Source organism: Petaurus breviceps, unplaced genomic scaffold (genome assembly GCF_028583685.1).
Source record: "Petaurus breviceps papuanus isolate PSGF00001 unplaced genomic scaffold, PetGlider_PUasm1.0 470, whole genome shotgun sequence".
Lineage (NCBI taxonomy): Eukaryota > Metazoa > Chordata > Mammalia > Diprotodontia > Petauridae > Petaurus > Petaurus breviceps.
In genome coordinates, this window is record NW_027186350.1 from 1,769,457 (window position 1) to 1,783,236 (window position 13,780).

Consider the following 13,780-nt stretch of genomic DNA (forward strand, 5'->3'; position numbering starts at 1 on the left):
AACTAGGAAGGGGTACTGTCGGGGATGGACAGCAGTCAAGCCAGAGCTCTAGCCAGTGACAGTTGAGCTGGCATGGAGTTGCTTGGTAAACTTCTTTCTAGCAACATTTCAAAGCAGCCTTCCCTTTAGGTTTTGGTTTTGTTTTTTTTTAAGGATGGAAACTTCATCCATCCTTCTTCCCCAACTCCCTGAGGATTCATTTCTTTTTTCCCCATTGGTAGAGAATTCTGTAGCAGTAACAGTTCATTTTGGTTTATGAGAATGTAAGAACTTTTATTGCAAGGATTTTCTTGCTAATTATGTGTTGTACATATAATTCAATGCAATTAAAATTATTTTATTTCTTCATCTCCTTACACATTAATCTCCTTTCTACTCTCAACCCCTTCAGTACATCTTAAACTGCGGGTCGAGACTTGGGGTCAAGAAGCAACCAATTATACTGTCCTACTTGCTGTTCCTCACACACTCTATTCTATCTCCATTAGCCCTGGCTGATTCCCATGCCTGCAATGTTTTTCACACTTAACCTCTGCGTCTTAGGATCCCTATATTTCTTCAAGATTCAGCTCTAACACAACCTTCTGCAAGAGATCTTTCCTAGTCCATCTTTCACACAGCTATCAAATTAATTTTCCTAAAGTTTAGTCTGACCACATCACTGATCCTTTTCAATAAACTCCAGCAGCTCCCTATTACCTCCAGGATTAAATATAAAATCCTTTTGCTTGGCATTCAAAGCCCTTCATAGCCTGGCCCTCTCCCATCCAGTCTTTTTACATGGTTGTTGTTTGTCCTTTGTTTCGAATAGGACCAGTGATATCATGGGGTGATGTCTTGACTTTCATGTGAATTGGATTTAAGTGAGGCAGAGTTGCACAAAGTCATCAGCTTCATTCCTTTTCTTCCAGAGTCATCGAAATCCAGACGGACTTTATAATAAGCTGGAGAGACATATATAAATTGATGCTGAATGAGGGGAGCAGAACCAGGAGAACACTGTACACAATTTACAGACACATCTTATCTGTGATGACTGACTTTGATAAACTGGGCTCCTCTCAGCAATGCAAGGCTATAAGACAACTCCAAAGGACTCATGATGGAAAGGGATATCCACACCCAGAGAAAACATTACAGAGTCTGAATGCAGATTGAAGCAAACTACTTGCTCTCTCTCTTTTTTGTTTTGTTTCTTCTTTCTCATTATTCATTCCATTGGTTATAATTCTTCTTTACAACTTGGCTAATGTTTAATGTGAAGGTATTTGTAGAACCTGTATCAGATAGCATGTGACCATCCATGAGGGAAAAGGGTAGGAGATGGAGGGGGAGAAAAATTTGGAACTCAAGGGATTGTGGATGTTGTAAACTAAAAGTAAATTAATTAATTAAATTTTTAAATTTAATATTTAATTAATTTAAATAAGTTCATTAAAATTTTAATTTAATGAATTTAATTTAATTAATTAAATTTTTTAAAAAAGAAGTCTTTTTCAATTCCCCTTATGTTTAGTGCTTTCCCTCTGTTATCTTCACATTATCCTCTATGTACCTTGTTTGTACATAGTTTGGGGTTTTTTTTGTCTTCCCCATTAGACCGTGAACAGGTCCTTGAGAGCCTTTCTTTGCAGCTTCAGTTCTTAGTACAGAACCTGACACATTGTAAGTGCTTATTTAGTAGTTGCTTCTTGATTGACTAACTGACCAAACTGGTAATGCCTTCTCCTCTAAGGTTACTTTCTATCTATTCCGCACGTATCTTGGAATTCCATGCTTCTCTCTTCTCTGTTTTCTGGAATTCCTCACATGAGTATATATTCTTAATTGCACAATGATGTTCATCTCTATCCTTTTTCATATGCTTTATTCCTTCTAAATAAGACACACTATTCAATAGTCATTTTAAGCATGATTCCCATCAGGGGTGTGCTAGAACCAGTTTGAACCAATTCACAAAAGTCAGTTGCTAAGTTTTCAGGGTGAGCATTTATACATCAGAAATCAACAAACACCACAAATCAGAATTTCATTTGTTACTTTGATGACTTCTAGACTTAAATTGATGGAGGTGTTAATAATGCATATCAAATTTTAAAATGATTCATAAATACTTAGTTTCCCCTGGAAGGCTGGTTGTTAAACATTTACCAAGACATTCCTGGTCCTATCCCATGACATTTTAGGGACACTTAGAAAATAGAATGTGTTTCCCTGGGTTAGGATATCCAGTTCACTTTATTTAATGTACTATATGTATATATTTAATTAGTGCAGCATTTGGGGGATTTATTTCTGTCACCTCCTTTAATTGCTCATTTTTAATTCCCTTTGTCTTTCTACTTTCAGGAAGCAAGATCTTCAGTCATGTCTCTTTCTTGTTAGTGGTTCACACTGCCACTTGCCAGGAACACTCCCTTTTTAGGGGTTCATTCCATGGGGGCACCTGACGAAGGCTTTATTTATAGTAGTCTCCCCAGCTTTTCTCTGGAGACACCTCCAGCTATTCTCTGTGAAGGGAATCTCAAGAAAAATCCAATTACTTCTTCTTTCTTCTCCTTCTGACTTGTCTGTTCCCAGCAGACCCTCTCAAACCTTTACAATCTTCCTTCTTTGTGGAGATGGCAGCAGCCCCCAGATGCCTTTGATTATAAATTAACAGCTTCCTGCCAAAGCTCCAGTACAAACAAAACAATCTGGTGAAGTAAGTAGTATAAATAGTATTAGTTCCATTTTACAAATGGAGAAATTGGGACCAAGAGAGGCTAAGAGATTTTATTATGATTCCAGAAATGTTAAATGTCAGAGAGTGGATTTAAACCCAGGTTTACTAACTTAGATGCAATACTTTTTTCTATTACACAACAAAGGTCATCTATCAAACCTCTTCATTTTGCAAATAAAAAAACTAAGGTGCAGACAGTTGAAGTGATTTTTCCCCGGGTCACACAACAGTAAATAGCAAAATTGGAATCTGAACCCCGATACCCAGCTTCTAAAGTCAATCTTATTTTTATCATGCTGAAAATTCCAGGTCTCATGACTCAACGGTTCCCTCAACTACCACTCACAATTCAGTGAAGATTGAGAAAATGAAAAGTACCCCTTTCTCACAAAACACTGGGGACCCCAACACTAGGTCAACTAGGTCAACACGGGGACCCCAACACTAGCTCCTCAGGAGAAGGGACTTGGTCAGTCTTTGTTTTTATATTGCATGTAATAATCATCAAAAAGTGTATTAATGAATTGCTGTTGATTTCTTGCTTGCATTCAGACACATTAGGAGTTCAATGAGGTGACATCAATTCCCCAAATGCTGCACTAAATTCTATATCTTTACTGGAGTTTAAGTTCCCTTGAGGATAATGGATGTTTTATAATATGAAAGACATTAGATTAGGTGTGAGAAGAACAGAGTTCTAGCCACTAGTCTGCTGTGTGATTTTGGAAAAGTCATTTAAATCCTTAGAGCCTTGGAAAGAAGGATTTACTGGAGTGGAAAGAGACTTATGCCAGGGAGACCAACCAGTGGGCTATTGCAACAATCCAGACATGAGGTGATGAAGGTCTGCAGTAGGATGGTGGCAGTGTCTAAGGAGAGAAGGGGGTAGCCATGAAAGGTGTTTCAAAGATAAATTCAACAAGTTTTGGCAGTGGGTTGGATGTGAGAGTGGGAGAGAATGAAGGATCAAGGGTGACAGCTAGCTTCAAGCCTGGGTAACTAGCAGGATGGTGGTACTGTTAAAAGAAATAAAGAAGTTGGGAAGAGGGGAGAGTTTGTTTTGTTTTTGCTGGAAGGAGAGATAATAAGTTGAGTTTGGGATATTTTGGGCTTAAGATGTCTGTGGGACATCCAGATTGAGATGCCTAATAAATAGTTGGAGATACAAGTTAGGAGGTCAGCAGAAAGGTTAGTTTGGATAAAGAAATTTGAGATTCATCAGCATAGAGGTGATAATTGAATTGATGGGAGATGATGAGATCAGCAAATGAAATAGTAGGAGGGAGAAGAGAAGAAAACCCAGGACAGAGTCCTGTAGGACATCCAGGATTAGCAGGCATGACCTGGCTGAAGAACCAGCAAAGGAGACTGAGCAGAATAGATAGGAAGAGAACCAGGGGAGCGTAGTGCCACAAAAACCTAGAAAGAAGATATTATCAGAGGAAAGAGAGTGATTGGCAATGGCAAAGGCTGCAGAGAGGTGAGAAAAGAAAATAGCCATTTCATTTGAATAAATGAAATTGAAAACAGATTGTAAGGAGTTAAGAAGATGTAAGAGGAAAAGAAACAGAGGGGCCTATGGAAGATGGTCTTCTCACAGAGTCTAGCTACGGTAAGGAGGAGGGATATGGGATGATAGCTAAGGAGGATGAATACATCAAGCAAGAGTTTTTTGAAGATGGGTGTTCTGAAGGAGCTTCATTCATCCCTTTGGCCTCAGACTGATTCAAAGGAAGTTGGCATCAATGCAGGACTGAGGCAGACTCGAAAGGTGAAAAAAAAAAACACAGGAACTTGGGGGGTATGATGGTAACCTAGACTTCATCTGTCCTCCTAGCATTTTAAGAACATTAGACTTGGGACAGTCAGATGATGCCTCTTAGCCATCAACTCCAGGGGGCATTTTATCAGCCTTGTATTTCAATACTGGGAATTACAGAACAGATCTAGATTTGACGTCCTTCTGTCCTGTTTACTTATATGTTGCTGAGTCGTTTCAGTCATGTCCAATTCTTCATGACTCCATCTGGGGTTTTCTTGGCAGAGATACTGGAGCAGTTTTCCATTTCCTTCTCCAATTAATTTTACAAATGAAGAAAGTGAGACAAATAGGGTTAAGTGACTTGCCTAGGGTCACACAGCTAGTAAGTGTCTGAGGCCAGATTTGAATTCAGGAAGATGAGTCTTTTTGATTCCAAGCCCAGTGTTCTATCTACTGTGCCACTAAGTTGCCCCATGTTTACTTATATACTTGCAACTGTAATAGTAATTCATATTTATATATCTCCTCATGGTTTATCAAGAGCTTTACACGCACCATTTTATTTAATCCTCACAATAACCCTCTGAGATAGGCACTATTATTATCCCCATTTTACAGATGGGGAAATGGGCTCAGAGAGCTTAACTAACTTATCCAGGGTAACATCTGAAGTGAAATTTTAACTTGGGTTATCCCATACTCCTTGCTGTTTCATAACCATGAGAATTTATAAAAGCTTCCATAACACTCACAAACCTTAGTGTAGTCAGTCTGTCATTTATCCAGTTCAAATTGATGGAGAAATAAAGATTCAAAAGTAAGACATATTTCTGAATCTATATTATGGCTAGGAAATAAAAGATAGACTCCAGCCTAAAGAATGTTTTTGCCTTCAAGTTGTCCTGAATGAAGATACTGACTAGTTGATATTATATGTTAACTATATTCTTGCTTTTATTCTACTTTCATTTAGTCCAATGGAATTGCTTACTGAGATAATGACCCTTTGTGGCTTGACTGATATAGCATGCCTAGTAGGATGGGAAGAGAGGGAGTGTGAGCCAGAAAGACTGAATGAAATCATTCATATTCTCAAGCACCTGGAAAAGTAATAGTTCTGGGGAGAATACTAGAGTGGGTCACATGCCAGGGATCTTGGTTACTAAATAGGACCAGGTAGTAAACACAGTGCCCTCTGCACAAGTAAAATTTGTCTTGTCAGTGAAAGCCCTACAAAACATGGCACCACCTTTGCCTTACCAACCTCATCATCTACTCTCCATTGTTTTTTCTACAGAAAAAACAAAGGTTCTGTTCCCCAAACTTTTACTTATTTTTTAACTACTAAGCCTTTATTCACATTGCTCCCTAATTGCTGGAATGCCCTTCCTACCCTCTTTTGAATTCCTGCCCATCCTTTAAAGATCATTGCAAAGTGTCTCACTGAATACTTGGTAATAAGTACTGTCAACCAGACTGGAAATGACCTCTAACCTGTGGGTGTCGGGAGTCAGGACAGAGCAGGTTAGAGACATGAAAGTCAGGACACAAACAGAAGTTAATTTCAGAGTAAGGAAAATGACATTTGCAGGGGGCGGCTAGGTGGTACAGTGAATAGAGCACCAGTCCTGGAGTCAAGAGGTCCTGAGTTCAAATCCAGCCTCAGACACTTGACACACTTACTAGCCGTGTGACTTTGGGCAAGTCACTTAACCCCAATTGCCCACCAAAAAAAAATGACATTTGCAAACAAAAGCCACCCCTTTTAAGGAGGGTTTAATGGCAACCTGGTACTAACAACAAAAATGAGTATTTTTGGTTGCCTGGACCTTTTTGCTTTTTTTTTTTAATTTCTGGTGCCTGGCACATGAAAGGAAGTTAGTAAAAGCTTGTTGATCAATTGATTGACCTGATAGTCTGGATACAAACCATGAACTAGTATGTAATCTTCCTTGCTACCAAGTTACTTTGGCAAAGACAGATAGTGATGCTCTTTCCTTCCTTTTGCCTATCTGCAGAGGGGAATCAAATGTGTGTCTTTATTCACTTGGATCTAGGTCTCAGTCCTGGGGTAAGGAGAAGTGCTGGTGCGGCACAGTTTGTGGCAGAGGTAGAGAAGGAGCCCTCCTCACAGCTCAGAGGCAGAAAAGAGTGCTTGTGGTCACTCACAGACCAGAGCACAGTCCAGGAGAGGAGGAAACACTTCTTCTTTGTTCATACAACCTTGGAAGAGCTGAAAATTTACAGGTCCCTACAAGCATCTCTGAAAACAGCCGAACAAAACTTCTAAACCTTGGGACAATCTGCCCTCCACCCTGGAAGCAGAGCCTTATCTTAACAAAGAGCTAAGAAGTAAAGAAATTGGCTGGGAAAATGAGCAAACAGCAGGGAAAAAAATCAGACTATAGAATCTTACTTTGGTGACAAGGATTCACTCTCTGTCTGCAGAACAGTCTCTGGAGCTCTGAACCGACGGCAAGGTTCCAACATTTCTGCAACAACAGGACTGTCTTTTACCAGTGGACAGATCTGGCAAAACAACATCAAAAGAGACAGACAAAGTACCAGCATAACAGCCATGTCTCCTCAGTCCTTGGCAGCTCTGGGTGGCAGCTCTCAAAAGTCCTGGCCAATTCAAAGTGGCCTCAGCAATCCTCTCAGTCTCTCTCTGCCTCCAAGGTGCTGCTTCCAAAAAGTTCTTCTGCCTCTCTCTTTTCTTGTGTCTCTCTAAATTTATGTCACCAGCTCCTCCCAGTCCAGCCCTCTCTTTTCACATCAACAAGTGGGATTCACAAGCTCTGGGTTTTAACACAATCAAACCAAAAACCAAGCCAATACAGGGGGATCTTTAAATTCAATTACTACTACATTCACTGGACTTGGAGTCCAGAAAACCTAGATTAGAGCTTTATTAAAACCTCCTTAGAGCTTTATTAGCTGTGAGCTGTTGGGTAAATTATTCATCCTTTCTTAGCCTCAATATCCTCATATAATCAAAAGAGATAACACATGTAAGGCACTTTGCTAACCTTAAAGTGTTATATAAATGCTGGATCTCTCTAAAAATGGGGATGATGATAGCACCTATTTCATGGAGTTGGGGTAAAGATAAGTGAAATAATAGTTGTAAACGTTGTATAAACCTTAAAGTGTTATATAAATATTAGCTACCACTGATTGTTTCCTGCCTTTGTTCTCACTGTCCACAGGCTATTGGGGTGAGAGATGACCTAGACAGGCAAAGATAAGAGTAAAATTCAGCTCATTGAAAAGGTGAAAATCTCAGTGGGGGTGAAATAGTAGGATCATAAGGTCATAGCTATCGAGTTGGAAAGGACCTTAGAGGCATCTAGTCCAATCCTGTTCTTTTACAGATGAGGAAGCCAAGGCCCAGGAAGGTTAGAGGACTTGCCCATAGTCATAGAGGTAATAAGCATCAGAGGTCAGATTTGAATACAGGTCTCCTGACTCAAGAATCACTGCTCTTTCCCTTAGTAGGACACTTTCTGTCTTTCTCATATAGTCCTTTGGAGCAGTTCTTCTGAAGGCCAGAGGCACAAGATCTTCTTTAAAAAGAAAATTATTGGTATTTTTTGCTTTACATCAATTACATTTTCCAGGATATTCATCTTCCAAGTGTCTCTCAAAGAGACATCCCTTAAAAAACACTTCAGCATAATTCACCAACACATTTAAAAATCTGACATATTCATTGTTCAAAATCTCTGCCAAGAAGTGGGGAGGGTACCTTCTCATATTCCTTCTTGGAGGCCAGCCTCATTCATCAGTTTTTATTTTCTGTTGTCGGTAATGGTCTTACCATTTATATTATTGTAGTCATTGTATATGTTATTTTCCTGGTTCTGTTTACTTCCCTTTGTATCAGTTCATATATATTGTGTCTTCCTATATGCTTCTTTGTAGTCATCACTTGTATCTTATAGCCCTGTAACTGTTCATTAAATTCACATGCCACAATTAATTTATTCATTCTCCAACCAACAGGCATCTTTGCTACTACAAAAAGTTGTGGTATACATTCTCAGGGTAGGTGGATGAAGTAAGAGTAGTTTAAGAATTTACAAACTGAGCACTCTTTGGTGTGATTACTGCTTGGTGTGGTATAATTATTGCTGCCTTTGGGATAGCCAACACATGCACACCAAATCCCCTCTGGCAAAACCACTTGGCTGGTGGCTCTACAGTAATGCCATCCAGTGGCCAAAATACACACTACACTCCCTTGCCAGTTAATTAATTGACAATTTAATTGATAGCCTGTTTTTTTTTTTTTTAAGTTGCAGAAAAAAGGGAAACAAGTTTGTTATGGACAGCTATTGATGCTGTAGACTGGGAAATTCACTCACTAAGTTAAACCTAACCCACACCACTATCATTCTTTTTTTTTTTCATTTTTCAAATGCTTTATTAACTTCTGATTTACATCATTCATTTCCGCCAGATTTTGAGTTACAAATTTTCTCCTGGTTTTTCCCCTACCCACCGCCCCAAAATTGCAGTCCCACAGGATATCCCCCCCTCCAATCTGCTCTCTCCCATATTTTCTCCCATACCCCTTTCGACTTTTCTAGTAGGGCATGGCGGATCTCTATGCCTCAGTGCCTGTATATCTTATTTCCCAATTACGTGTAAAATAGTATTAATAATAGTATTCATGTATATTTTTAAACATTTTATTTTAAAACTTTGAATTCCAGATTCATTTCCTTCCTCCCTTGTCACTCACCCTTACTGGGAAGATAGGCAGTTCAGTATAGGTTGTACTTGTGTAGCTAATGCAAAACATTAACATAGTAGATATATTGTAAAAGACTGACTATATTTCCCTCCCTCCTATCCCACCTCCCACTTGTTCTATTCTGTACTTTGATCCCATACCTTTTCAAAAGTGGGTGTTCCCTCCCTGCCAGCCTGCCCTCACTTCCATCATCCCCCTTCTCATCCCCTTCCCCCCTACTCTCCTGTAGGGCGAGATACCCAATTTAGTGTATATTTCATTCCCTCTCCAAGCCAAATTCAATGAGAATAAGGTTGTGTAATGGTAATGTAATCTTTGTCAGTGACGTAACAGGAAGTTGGCTGAGGGAAGTGAAGTAGGTAATGCTGTGTATATAGAAGGGGCCCCAGGGAGGCATAGTCAGAATTTCCTTGAGACTGAGATCTGGTGGCAGAGCAGCTACAGAAGAATGGAGAACTGAGTCCTGAAAACTGGTGGTGGTGGAGCTTCTTCTGAACAGGAGCCCAGAACCTGGAGCCAGGAGCCCAGGTGACTGAAGCATGACCAGGATGCTAAGACTTTGTTTATGGCTTGGTTGAGCCTTGAATTCCTTGGAGCAGAAATGGTAAAGAAGGTGACATGGACCAGACCCTGTGAACGCCAGTGTGGAGCGGGACCTCCCCAGAGAGCTGGTCAAGGAACTAGGAGCTGTCTGCCATTGAACCCAGGTAGAATCAGGGACCATGGAAGGGGATCCAGGGAATCTGAGAACAGGACCCAAGTCAAGATGAAGAAAAGACCTCTCCTTGGGTACTGAGTAATTATGGAATTATAGTTTACTAGTGACCTAAAGGGTGGAGGATTTTGTGTATGATACTTAGTAAGACTTTACTGAATAAGTGACTGATTGTACTTTGATTACTTTGACTATTGTTACTGATAAGTGACTGATTGAGTTAATCAAGACTTTGCCCCAAGAGTGGAAGACTTTGAGACTACTGATAAGTGACTAATTGAGTTAATCAACACTTTGCCCCAAGAGTGGAAGACTTTGACTGTGTACTTTGATACTACTGATAAGTGACTGATTGAAATTAACTTAAGAGTGACTTTTGTGACTGATTGAATTAACTTAAGAGTGATGTCTTTGCTTTGAGACTATGTTTCGAATATTATATTGTGACTTTCTGTGATAAGTTGAAATATGGTGAATGCTGCATTTTGAATTATGCTGTACCTTGATTTTCCATGGATGTTTTCCTTTTGTTATGGAATAGAGCAATCACTATACTGAGTAATCAGAACCTTAAAAAAAAAAAAGCTGTTCACAGTAGCGGTTCCTCTGGAAAGCTTCTGTGCATGGCATTACAGATTGACCCATTCCCTTTTGCCTTCCTATTCTTCCCTTCCATTGTAACCATTTTCCCTTGCCTCTTCTATATGAGATAGTTTACCCGATTCTGTCTCTCCCCATCTTCTCTCATATTCCTCTCTCACCTCTTAATTTCACCTTTTAAGTATCATCCCTTCCTATTAAATTGGTCCTGTGCCCTCTATCTATGTATACCTGTAAACATATATATACACATTCACATATGTATTCATATGCCCATTTACCCTCATATATAGACACACACACACACACACATATATATATGTATATATGTATATATATATATGTATATATATATATATTTCTATTCCCTTCAACTATTTTCATACTGAGAAAAGGTTCATCAGTTACAATTATTGTTTTTCCATGTAGGAATGTTAAAAGTTCAACTTTGATAAGTTCCTTATGATTTCTTTTCCCTGTTTACCTTCTCATGCTTCTCTTGGTTCTTGTATTTGAATGTCAAATTTTCTATTCAACTCTGGTTTTTTCATTAAGAATGCTTGAAAGTCCTCTATTCCACTGAATGACCATATTTTCCCCTAAACTCGACACTCAGTTTTGCTGGGTAGGTGACTCTTGGTTTTAATCCCAGCTCCTTGGACCTCTGGAATATCACATTCCAAGCCCTTCGATCCCTCAATGTAGAAGCTGCCAGATCCTGGGTTATCCTGATTGTGTTTCCACAATATTCAAATTGTTTCTTCCTGGCTGCTTGTAATATTCTCTCCTTGATCTGGGAATTTCAGAACCTGGCTATAATATTTCTAGGAGTTTTCTTTTGGGGATCTTTTTCAGGAGGTGATTGGTGGATTCTTTCAACCTCTATTTTGTCCTCTGGTTCTAAAACATTAGGGCAGTTTTCCTTGAGGATTCCTTGGAGGATGATTTCTAGGTTCTTTCTTTGATCATGGCTTTCAGGTAGTCCAATAATTTTTTAATTACCTCTCCTGGATCTATTTTCCAGGGCAGTGGTTTTCTCCAATGAGATATTTCACATTGCTTTCTATTTTTTCATTTGTTTGGATCTGTTTAACAGCATCTTGATTTCTCATAAAGTCATTAGCTTCCATTTGCTCCAATCTAATTCTGAAGGAATGATTATTCTCAGTGAGCTTTTGAGATTCTTTTTTCCATCTGGCAAATTTGGCTTTTTAAGGCATTCTTCTCCTCATTGCCTTTTTGAGCCTTTTTTGCCATTTGAGTTAGTCTGTTTTTTAAGGTATGATTTTTCTCAATCAGGCTGTTGACTCTCATTTCATAATTTTCTTGCATCATTCTTATTTCTCTTCCCAATTTTTCCTCCACTTCTCTTATCTGCTTCTTAAGGTCCTCTTTGACCTGTAACCAGATCATATTTTCCTTTGAAGCTTTTGGTGCAGGAGTTCTAACTTCACTGTCTTCCTCCTCTTCCATGCTTTGATTCTTTTTGTCCCCCAAATAGGAATCTAATGTTGGGTTCTTCTGTTTGTTTTGTTTCCTTTGCCTGGTCATGTTGCCACTCAATTACTTGACTTTGGGGCTTTTTGCCACAGTAGGACTCTGCTACCAGACAGGGGAGCTTCGTACCAAATGCTGGGGTTTTTTCAGCTGCCTGAGGTATTAGTTGGGTGCTCATGCTGAAGCCTGCACACACTTTGGCAAGCTGGACACACACCCCAGGACCTCCACCATAGACTGCAATCCAGATCCAAGCAGTTAAAGCAAGAGCAATTACCCCTAAGACTGGTGCTTGGCCCCCTACACTCTGCAGGCCAGGAGCTGAAGCTGCCACGTGGGGGCGGCTGCACAGCATTGACTCCTCAGTGGCTTCTCACCCCAGAGGCAAAAGCCGACACACTCCCAACTACTTCGTCCCAAAGTCCACAATGCACTGACCTCTCACTTTGTCCTTAGCATCTATGTGTTGATAATTCTGGAAACAGCCACAGCTGCTAGTGATCTGGAGTCCCTCCAGCCAGCAGCTAGTCAGGCCCTCCCTGGGACTAAAACCTCATCGTGGGGCTGGGCTTGGCTCTCAGAGCACTGCACTGGCCAATTCCTGCCAGCCTGCTGGGCTGTCCTCAGCAGGAGGTTAGCTTCTCTGTGCTATTTTGTGGGTTCTGCAGTTCCAAAGTTTGTTCAGAGTCTCCTTTTACATGAATTGGAGAAGATGCAAGCTGGAGCTGCAGGGAGGTCCTGCTTCTACTCCGCCATCTTCCACTATCATTCTTTATAGGGGGTGGAAGATTGGAGAATAGCTAGTATCATTGCTTAGGAATAATGGAAAAGAGATAAAGGATGAAAAAACTACTAAAAATTTTTTTTGTTTCTTGGATTCTCTAGGAAGCTAAGTAGTGAAATGAATAGTACACTGGACCACGAATCAGGAAGACCTGAATTCAAATATGGTCTCTGACAGTTACTAGCTACTTAACCTCTGTTTGCCTCAGTTTCCTCAATTATAAAATGGAGGCTGATAATAATAGCACCTACCTCCCTCAGTTATTGTGAGGATCAAATTAAATAACATTTATAAAGTGCTTGACACAAGAGCTTAGTAAATGCTTTTTGCCTTCCTTCCTTCTTCCCTTCCAACCTTCCTTCTGCTCTTTCTTCCTCCCTCCCTCCCTTCCTCCTCTTATTTCTTCCTTCAATCACTATCAATAAGAGTTAACCTTTGGCCTAGAAAGGACAGGAGAAAATAGTCATTGGAAGTAAAAATCAAAAATATGTAAGGAGATAAAATCTAGCCTTGCTGAGTTCATATCACTAAGCCCAGATGAACTAAACCCTGAAAAACTGATACAGGTGATTATTGATCTTTTAATTTTCATGGAGAATGGGAGAGATGCTCCAAGACTGGGAAAAGGCAAATCTTATCCTGGTTTTCAAACAGGGAGAGAAAGTAAAATCCATAAATTTGTCTATAAACTAAACTGAGGATTCCTGGCAAAATTTTAAAATGTATTATTAAAATGATGACTCACGATCATTCAGAAATGGAAGATGTAAAGAACCCAGCATGGCTTGACCAAGAACAGGTAAAATCATACCAATCCCTTTTCTTTTTTTTTTTTTTTTACATTTACTAGACTGGTAGATCACGGGAATAGCAAAGCATTTGACAAAGTATCTCATGTTTTCCCTGTGGATAGCATGGAGAAATGTGGACCAGGAGAT